Genomic DNA, 10,827 nt, shown 5'->3' on the forward strand with positions numbered 1-10,827 from the left:
TGTAGAAGGAGCATTTTGGGGGGGAAGAAAGCAGGTTCTCAGGCACTGACCCTGAGAAAGCTCCACTCCTGTGATACAAATATCTATTAGCCGGGGACACCTGAGTCTACTTCATGTTGGGGCCATTCATGCTAACCCCTCATTCCATGCAATATAAGGCTGTGTTTATTTCTAACTTCCCCTTTGGAAGGTCCCATTTCATCCCTGCCCCTAATACAGAACTTTGTTTAAGTGGAAGGGAAACAACTAACTGCCACTGGGGACTGGGAAGGCCCATTCTCACCCTGAGAGGAAGGATGGAAAATTATCCCCAGACACAGGAATTTTAACTCCCATATAAAAAAGGGGAGGGGTTTTTCTTTTAAAATTCCTGACAGGGCAACAAAAACAAAAATAAAATGGGCTCCCCAGATACTTTATTACCATCTGCACCACCAGCAGCAAGATGGTTCCATTCAGAGCACAGCAAGACACTAACATCTCAATGAACCATTTCAGTGGTGGGTGGAGAGAAGAGGGGGATAAAATGCCAAAGGCTCAAAATTGACCTGCTTAATTTTTCTTTTCCACATTTTTAAATGCACAGATTCATAGATTCCAAGGCCAGAAGGGACCAGTGTGACCACCTAGTCTGACCTCCTGTGTAACACAGGCCAGAGAACAACCCCAAAATCATTCCCAGAGCAGAGCTTTTAGGAAAACATCCAAACTTGATTTAAAAAAAATCAATAGATTTGAGGGTTTGGTGAGAGATTTCCCCTCCCCCCCCCCATGAGAATGAGACCTTCCAAAGCGGCAGTTATGGCAGTTGGCCAGACCCCTCCCCTGCCCCCACAGTGTTGGGGGAGGGCTCAGCAGCCCCGGCCATGCCTGAACTGGGGGTAATTTAATCCTCACAGTCTATGGCAGGGTGGGGTTTAATTGGTGTGACTGAATGCACTCCTGTATTCACACCTTAAACACTACTGAAATTACCTTTGTATAATATATGCCTTGTAAGCTTTCATTTAAAATCTAATAACTTGTTGATCAATAACATCTTGGTAAAATGTATGTATGTATGTAGCAATGTTATATGTAAAGTTATGAACATAAATTGGAATCATGTGTTTACCGAACAAGTCTGGGAAGTGGGCAAACCTATCTTTTAAAGACAAAGAGCAAGCTGATGCCCCAGCCAGGTGCCATCAAAAGTGATGGGCCATCACCTACCAAGTGGCCATTCTTTGGCAAGGATAGGGGTAGGAACAAACAGATCTGATCTGGGCAAACGATAGCATAAAATCTCACCCGCACGAAACTCCATGTCTCCTTTCTTTCAGCTGCAAAGAACTTTATGTAGGGGTCATTCTCAGGGAAATGCATTTCAAAGGGTGACTGAAATATAAAAGTGAGGGGCAAAACCACCCAAGTTATCTCTCCCTGACCTTCTCTCCCTTTTCCAACTGAGAAGACAAAAGAATTCAGCTCTTTAACTTTGGGAGGAATCCTAACCTGAAGATTGGTCAGTAAGGCAGCTGGAGGCATATAGTACAAATTTTACCTTAAACCAACCCTACTTTGTAAAGATTTAGTATTACGAAGCATTTTATTTTTATTTTTCTTCTAACGATTTCTGACTTTAATACTTGTACTTACTTAAAACCTATCTCTTTATAGTTAAATTAAACTTTTTTGTTCTTTAATCAAAATTAATCCGGTGTTGTCAGTTGGTCTGCCTGTCTGTCCTGAATCCATTGGGGTGAGGTGGGGCATTATTCTGGGACCAGCTCAGGGGCGAGGAACAGGGCCGGCTCCAGGTTTTCTGCCATCCCAAGCAGCAAAAAAAAAAGCCGATCGGCGGAACTTCGGCAGCAGTTCAGTGGCGAGTCCTTCACTCCCTCTCTTCCTCTTCGGCAGCACTTCGGCGGCAGCTCAAAGAGGAAGAGAGGGACCCGCCACTGAATTACCGCCGACGATCCGGACGTGACGCCCCAATAGTGGATGGAATGCGCCCCTTTGTATTGGCCGCCCCAAGCACCTGCTTCCTTAGCTGGAGCCTGGAGCTGGCCCTGGTGAAGTGGGGGAATCCCCCTTTGACAGGAAAATGAGCAGTCAGGCCCAGAGCTAACTCTTCCCAGATGATAACTCCCTTAAATCACTGCACAGACTGAGATGGTCCCCAGCATCAGGGATTGGTCAATTGCACTTGCCCATCTCCATATGCAAAACATTCCTTGCACCCAGTGTGATGGACCCCATGAGCCTGAATTTTTTGTACATAAAAATGTCATTAGGACTGTAGTGAGGCAGAGTGGCCTCTCATTAAGCTAGAGGGGGAGGAGCCACCCTCTGATCCTTGGTGAGTGGAGCCTGGCCAGGCCCACTTCTCCTGCCATGCCCTGCCCCTACAGGAGACTGACCCTGGAGAAGAGTTGCCAGAACTGCTGCTCACTGTATACCCCAAGAAGACAAAGGACCCCTGTACTACCCCTTGCTCAGACCATGGTAGGAAGTAGCCCAGGGGAACCAGTCCATGGTCTGGTTTTGCTGTTATACCCCAAGTCAGCGTGTTGCAGAAGGATCCCTGCTGATCCAGTGGCAGAACACTCTGCCACTGTTAGAGTCCTGGGCTGGGACCCAGTGGAGTAGGTTGGGCCTGGGTCCCCCTACCCTCTGCTGCCAACTCCACCTTTTGGTGGCAGGCTCCCCACCTTAGGCCAAGAGGCTTGCATTTGTCTGCCATCTGTCAGGCAATAGACTGTTTATTTGCTCTGCCCTGCCTAAGGACCTGAGGGGCCTAGACCATGTTATTGCTCAGCCCTGTCCAACCATTGAGGTTACAGATTCTCATGCTCGATTGACTAATTCCCCAGTAGTGGGCAGTGCCCCAGTGACGTAGTGAGGTGGAGTGGCCTCCCACTGAACCAGAGAGGGAGGGATGACCATTAATCCACTATAAGGACAAGCTAAGAATACCAGGCCCTGAAGCAGAGTGAGGTGCCTGGAGACAATGTCCCCACTCCCTGCTGCTAAATGTCAGAGCTGAGGCCCTAGAATATCTCAGTGTTAGTGGCATTCAAGTGTTGCTTCCGCTTCCAGGGACAAAGACTTGAGATATTCAGAAAAAGAGCCATTATAACAGGAAGCAGCTCTCTGACCCCTGTAATGTATCAGTCCTTCATCCCTGCCCTTCCCTTTGATCAGTGCAGTGAGGGGCACGGAGGAGGCATCACAGCCTCAGGAGAAGGAAGCTCCTTGTCAGTCTCTTTACCAGAAACTTTCCTCATTTTTCCATTTTGCAAACTGAAAAAACCCCGAGGAAATAAAATAATACATTGCATCTGTGGGGGCTGAGGGGAAGGGGCTGCAGCGAGTGACTGGCCTGGGAGAAACCGGGCAGCTCTCACTCCAGTTGTCTCCTCTGTCCTAGCTACAGCCCATAATGCCCACTCAATGGGATGTTCAGATGGTTCCTGGGTTAATGCTCCATTTTAATGCTCCCAAATCATTTTAACAAACTCCGTGCTGCCTGGTTAAAATGGGGAGGTGGGAGCATTTCAAGGCAGGTTCAGGGTCTAGCTCCTGTCTAAAGGCTTTGGGGAGAAGGATGAGGCGAGAGTTAGCAGAGGTTCCCCCTTATCACATACAAGGGCCAGGTCTCTCTCCCCTGTGCATTCTCTGAACAGATTATTTTTGGGAGCGAAGGCATATTTAAGCCTGACAGAAGCCTGTTGTGGATTTTACAAGCCTGTTCTGATAATGCTTAACAGTATATGCATAAGTAGAACTGTGTATGTGTAAAAAAATGGAGAGTAATCATGTCTGTGAGAATAAGAAAACATAAAGTAATTAAAAAGCTAGAGAAGACCAGTTTTAACTAACACTAAACCTGTACTGATGGGGTATGGGGTGAGGAATTAACATGGAAATGAGATTAATACACATATATATAAGAAAAGATACCAAAAAGTAATTAATAAGTTTGTGTAACAAAGGGACGTTGAAATTGTATTGTCCAGTGCTGGAGGTGATGATGATGAGATCATTCTAATGAACTTCTCACTTGTAAGTAATTGATCAGAGCTTGCTGAGTGCTTTGCCTGTTAGATCCATCTGCTTCATAAATGAATCTCAATACAACATTCTGGTGAGCCAGCCAAGCACTCTGCAGATTGGGCTAACAGCCAATATCCCAGGAACCACAACCTACGGGTATTGATGGGTGTGACAGAATGTATCTCTATGTCTACACCCTATACACTATTCATAGAATCATAGAATCATAGAATATCAGAGTTGGAAGGGACCTCAAGAGGTCATCTAGTCCAACCCCCTGCTCAAAGCAGGACCAATTCCCAGCTAAATCATCCCAGCCAGGGCTTTGTCAAGCCGGGCCTTAAAAACCTCCAAGGAAGGAGACTCCACCACCTCCCTAGGTAACGCATTCCAGTGTTTCACCACCCTCCTAGTGAAATAGTTTTTCCTGATATCCAACCTGGACCTCCCCCACCGCAACTTGAGACCATTGCTCCTTGTTCTGTCATCTGCCACCACTGAGAACAGCCGAGCTCCATCCTCTTTGGAACCCCCCTTCAGGTAGTTGAAGGCTGCTATCAAATCCCCCCTCATTCTTCTCTTCTGGAGACTAAACAATCCCAGTTCTCTCAGCCTCTCCTCATAAGTCATGTGCTCCAGACCCCTAATCATTTTTGTTGCCCTCCGCTGGACTCTTTCCAATTTTTCCACATCCTTCTTGTAGTGTGGGGCCCAAAACTGGACACAGTATTCCAGATGAGGCCTCACCAATGTTGAATAAAGGGGAACGATCACGTTCCTCGATCTGCTGGCAATGCCCCTACTTATACAGCCCAAAATGCCGTTAGCCTTCTTGGCAACAAGAGCACACTGTTGACTCATATCCAGCTTCTCGTCCACTGTGACCCCTAGGTCCTTTTCAGCAGAACTGCTACCTAGCCATTCGGTCCCTAGTCTGTAGCAGTGCATGGGATTCTTCCGTCCTAAGTGCAGGACTCTGCACTTGTCCTTGTTGAACCTCATCAGGTTTTTTTCTGCCCAATCCTCTAATTTGTCTAGGTCCCTCTGTATCCGATCCCTACCCTCTAGTGTATCTACCACGCCTCCTAGTTTAGTGTCATCTGCAAACTTGCTGAGAGTGCAGTCCACACCATCCTCCAGATCATTAATAAAGATATTAAACAAAACCGGCCCCAGGACCGACCCTTGGGGCACTCCACTTGAAACCGGCTGCCAACTAGACATGGAGCCATTGATCACTACCCGTTGAGCCCGACGATCTAGCCAGCTTTCTATCCACCTTACAGTCCATTCATCCAGCCCATACTTCTTTAACTTGGTGGCAAGAATACTGTGGGAGACAGTATCAAAAGCTTTGCTAAAGTCAAGAAATAACACATCCACTGCTTTCCCCTCATCCACAGAGCCAGTTATCTCATCATAGAAGGCAATTAGGTTAGTCAGGCACGACTTCCCCTTCGTGAATCCATGCTGACTGTTCCTGATCACTTTCTTTTCCTCTAAATGTTTCATAATTGATTCCTTGAGGACCTGCTCCATAATTTTTCCAGGGACTGAGGTGAGGCTGACTGGCCTGTAGTTCCCCGGATCCTCCTTCTTCCCTTTTTTAAAGATGGGCACTACATTAGCCTTTTTCCAGTCATCTGGGACCTCCCCCGATCGCCATGAGTTTTCAAAAATAATGGCTAATGGCTCTGCAATCTCACCCGCCAACTCCTTTAGCACCCTCGGATGCAGCGCATCCGGCCCCATGGACTTGTGCACGTCCAGTTTTTCTAAATAGTCCCGAACCACTTCTTTCTCCACAGAGGGCTGGTCACCTTCTCCCCATGCTGTACTGCCCAGTGCAGCAATCTGGGAGCTGACCTTGTGCGTGAAGACAGAGGCAAAAAAATCATTGAGTACATTAGCTTTTTCCACATCCTCGGTTACTAGGTTGCCTCCCTCATTCAGTAAGGGGCCCACACTTTCCTTGATTTTCTTCTTGTTGCTAACATACCTGAAGAAACCCTTCTTGTTACTCTTAACATCTCTTGCTAACTGCAACTCCAAGTGTGATTTGGCCTTCCTGATTTCACTCCTGCACGCCTGAGCAATATTTTTATACTCCTCCCTGGTCATTTGTCCAATCTTCCACTTCTTATAAGCCTCTTTTTTGCGTTTAAGATCAGCAAGGATTTCACTGTTTAGCCAAGCTGGTCGCCTGCCATATTTACTATTCTTTCTACACATCGGGATGGTTTGTTCCTGCAACCTCAATAAGGATTCTTTAAAATACAGCCAGCTCTCCTGGACCCCTTTGCCCTTCATGTTATTCTCCCAGGGGATCCTGCCCATCTGTTCCCTGAGGGAGTCAAAGTCTGCTTTTCTGAAGTCCAGGGTCCATATTCTGCTGCTCTCCTTTCTTCCTTGTGTCAGGATCCTGAACTCGACCATCTCATGGTCACTGCCTCCCAGGTTCCCATCCACTTTTGCTTCCCCTACTAGTTCTTCCCTGTTTGTGAGCAGCAGGTCAAGAAAAGCTTTGCCCCTAGTTGGTTCCTCCAGCACTTGCACCAGGAAATTGTCCCCTACGCTTTCCAAAAATTTCCTGGATTGCCTGTGCACCGCTGTATTGCTCTCCCAGCAGATATCAGGGTGATTAAAGTCTCCCATGAGAACCAGGGCCTGCGATCTAGCAACTTCTGCTAGTTGCCAGAAGAAAGCCTCGTCCACCTCATCCCCCTGGTCTGGTGGTCTATAGCAGACTCCAACCACGACATCACCCTTGTTGCTCCCACTTCTCAACTTTATCCAGAGACTCTCAGGTTTTTCTGCAGTATCATACCGGAGCTCTGAGCAGTCATACTCCTCTCTTACATACAACGCAACTCCCCCACCTTTTCTGCCCTGCCTGTCCTTCCTGAACAGTTTATATCCATCCATGACAGTACTCCAGTCATGTGAGTTATCCCACCAAGTCTCTGTTATTCCAATCACATCATAGTTCCCTGACTGTGCCAGGACTTCCAGTTCTCCCTGCTTGTTTCCCAGGCTTCTTGCATTTGTGTATAGGCACTTAAGATAACTCAATGATCGTCCCTCTTTCTCAGCATGAGACAGGAGTCCTCCCCTCTTGCGCTCTCCTGCTTGTGCTTCCTCCCAGGATCCCATTTCCCCACTTACCTCAGGGCTTTGGTCTCCTTCCCCCGGTGAACCTAGTTTAAAGCCCTCCTCACTAGGTTAGCCAGCCTGCTGGCAAAGATGCTCTTCCCTCTCTTCGTTAGGTGGAGCCCGTCTCTGCCTAGCACTCCTTCTTCTTGGAACACCATCCCATGGTCGAAGAATCCAAAGCCTTCTCTCCGACACCACCTGCGTAGCCATTCGTTGACTTCCACGATTCGACGGTCTCTACCCCGGCCTTTTCCTTGCACAGGGAGGATGGACGAGAACACCACTTGCGCCTCAAACTCCTTTATCCTTCTTCCCAGAGCCACGTAGTCTGCAGTGATCCGCTCAAGGTCATTCTTGGCAGTATCATTGGTGCCCACGTGGAGAAGCAGGAAGGGGTAGCGATCCGAGGGCTTGATGAGTCTCGGCAGTCTCTCCGTCACATCGTGTATCCTAGCTCCTGGCAAGCAGCAGACCTCTCGGTTTTCCCGGTCAGGGCGGCAGATAGATGACTCAGTCCCCCTGAGGAGGGAGTCCCCGACCACCACCACCCTCCTCCTCCTCTTGGGAGTGGTGGTCGTGGAACCCCCATCCCTAGGACAGTGCATCTTTTGCCTTCCAATCGGTGGAGTCTCCTTCTGCTCCCTTCCCTCAGATGGGCCATCTAGTCCACTCTCCGCATTAGCACCTGTAGAGAGAACATGGAAACGATTGCTCACCTGTATCTCCATTGCTGGTGCATGGACGCTCCTCTTTCTTCTTCTGGAGGTCACATGCTGCCAAACCTCCTCACAATCCTTCTGTCCCTGCTGCGCCTGCTCTGAATCTTCAGAACATTGTGGCCGTAGAAGCATCTCCTGACGTCTGTCCAGGAAATCTTCATTTTCCCTTATGCAACGCAGAGTCGATACTTGTTTCTCTAGCCCTCGAACCTTCTCCTCCAATATGGAGACCAGCTTGCACTTTGTACAGACAAAGTCACTTCTGTCCTGCGGAAGAAAGACAAACATGGCACAACCTGTGCAGGTTACAACAGCTGATCGCTCACCTTCCATATCACCGTCCTCTTAGGAGCTTCCTCAAGTGTTGCAGGAACTACTCAGAGAAACCTGCAGATGAAAGCCTCAGTGCGCTCTCCCCACGCGAACTCCCAGGCAAACTCCTGCTGTTCGCCGCTCAGCTGGTTCGCTGCTGACTGCCCTTATATACCAGTCAGGCCCACTCAAGGCCCACCTGGAACAAAGCACTCCCAATTCACACTTTTCAAACAAACAAGCAAGCAATCAAGCACACGGTCAAACTGACCAACTTATTGTAATAAGCTTTGTACAAAGTATGCATTGAGAGGTATCATTTGAAATCTCATAATTTGCTGGTCATTATCCTGATAAAATGTGTGTGGCAAAATTGTAAGTGAAGTTATAAGATTCCACCGTACGGTGTTCTTAACACATATTGCAAACTGAGGTTGGCAAACAGGCCTGTCTCAAACAAAGGAATGGTGCTTGGCTTAATTTACATTTTAAGCAGTAAACAGAGTCATCAAGCAGAAAGGGAAACAAAAGAAGCTCCAACAGGTAAGGAAAAAGCAGCAGGGAGCATCCTTCCCTATAAACTCTCTCTCTCCTAAATCTCATCTGCAAATGTTTTCCAAGAGTGGGACTGACACTATAAAATGAAGGGACAAACACCCAAGGCCCCCCACTCCTCCTTCCTCTCTACATCAATTGATTCACTACACCAGGAGGGAAAAAGGAAGCGGCCATTGAACTGGAGAAGGGGTCCTGACCTAAGAAGTTTGGTCAGCAAGACTGCTAAGAGCATGTGGTGAGAAATCTTTGCTTTAAATTTAGCATAAGTTAGGCATCAGTTGCATTTTATTTTTATTTTTTGTAACCATTTCTGATGTTCATGCCTCATTATTTGGACTCATGTAAAACCTCTTTCTTTGTAGTTATTAAACTTCTCATATTGTTTTATCCAATCCAGTGCATTTAAATTGAAGTGTTTGGGAAACTCCTTTTGGGATAACAAGATATGTGCATATTATTTCTACTGATGAAATGACAGACTTTAGATAAATTTCTATTGTCCAGGAGAGGGCTGGGCAAAACAGGGCATAGATTTCTGGGGGAAATCTGAGATTGGGAGTAAGTTGAAATCACCCTGCAGTATAACCAAGGCTGGTAAGAGCCAAGGAGTGGCTGGCTGGCTGCAGCAAACACAGGCCTAGCTGGGAGTGATATGCATGCTGGAGGCCATTTGTGAGTAGTCCAGACTGGAAGCTACAGCAGCAAAGCAGTGTAAAGGGCACCCTAGGCTAGAGATCAGGGGTGACACAGGTATTCATTAGACTGGACATAGCGCTGACTTCCCCTCTAGCCAGGGGGCGCTTGATCCTATGCTCTGCCCCCTCCAGCCCTTCCCCCAAGCTCACATCCCTACTTGATCCCTTCCCCTAAGCGCCCTCTCCTGCCCAGCCTCTTCCCACCCTGCCTTTTCCCCACCTCTTTCTCCCCCTTCCTCTGAGTGCACCCCCACTCCGCTCCCCGGAGCCTTGTGACTGCCATGAAACAGTGTTTATGGTGGGCAGGAGGCGCTGGGAGGGAGGGGAAGTAGTTGAGGAGCGGGGATGCCAGCAGGCAAGAGGCACAGTGGGGAGGGGGGAGTTGGCTGCCAGTGGGTGCTAAGCACCCACTAATTTTACTCCCTTGGTGCTCCAGCCCCAGAGCGCCCACAGAGTCAGCGCTTATGAATCTGGATTGTACTGTGGGTCTGTCAAAAGGGGTTTAAGGCATTTTTCAGGGACAATGGAGTTGCTGGGGAGATCTGCAGATAAGTATCTAGCCAGACATGGTGGGGGTCCCCCTAAGGAGGAAGACAGCCTCACAAGCCAGAATCCACTTGCACTGGTGACTAATCTGTTGGAAAGCAACTTTTTTTTGGCAACAAAAGGTTGCTAAGAAAAAGACAAAAGCCACAGTTGTTCAGAGTTTGATAGTAGCAGTCAGCTTTTGTGAAACAATGAAGCATTGAAGTGGGAATGTAGAAAATACAAAATGTCTGAACTCAAGGATGTGCAGGAGGGTGGAATGCAAGGTCACAGAGCTAGGGGCACAGAGTGTTACAAGGTCTGAGGCTTTGATTGAGAAGCCCCAGGAATGTGAGTCTGTTGTGGAGCAGAATGACATTCTGCAAACACAGCTAGAAGCAATACAATGGGAGAATACAGAAATGACAGGGCTTTTAATTAGACAGTGAAACATTTGAAAGGAAAAAGCATTAATGTGTAGAGTGTGGTAGTGTCTAAAGAAGTTCCATTCCTTTATAGTCCACTTTATCCTTCCTTGACCCCTCTGGATTCTAAAGCCCCTACAGCACCTGTTCCTGTGAATCCTATAATCATGTCGACAGTCCAAAACAATCAGAGTGGTACATGTGCAGAAGTGAAAGTTAAAAACTTTTTACCAGAGGAGATATCAGCCAAAATGAAAGAAATAGATCCTTGTATCAAAAAGCAGAGGTATGGAGGAAGTATTAAAGTGGTTTATGACAAGTAGGGACCAGGTTGAATTTTGTGATCTGACTAGAGGGAATTTTGAAGAAGGAACTTGGCTCTGGGTTTGGCTGCATTCTCCA

Source organism: Chrysemys picta, chromosome 4, assembly GCF_011386835.1.
Source record: "Chrysemys picta bellii isolate R12L10 chromosome 4, ASM1138683v2, whole genome shotgun sequence".
NCBI classification, from domain to species: Eukaryota; Metazoa; Chordata; order Testudines; family Emydidae; genus Chrysemys; species Chrysemys picta.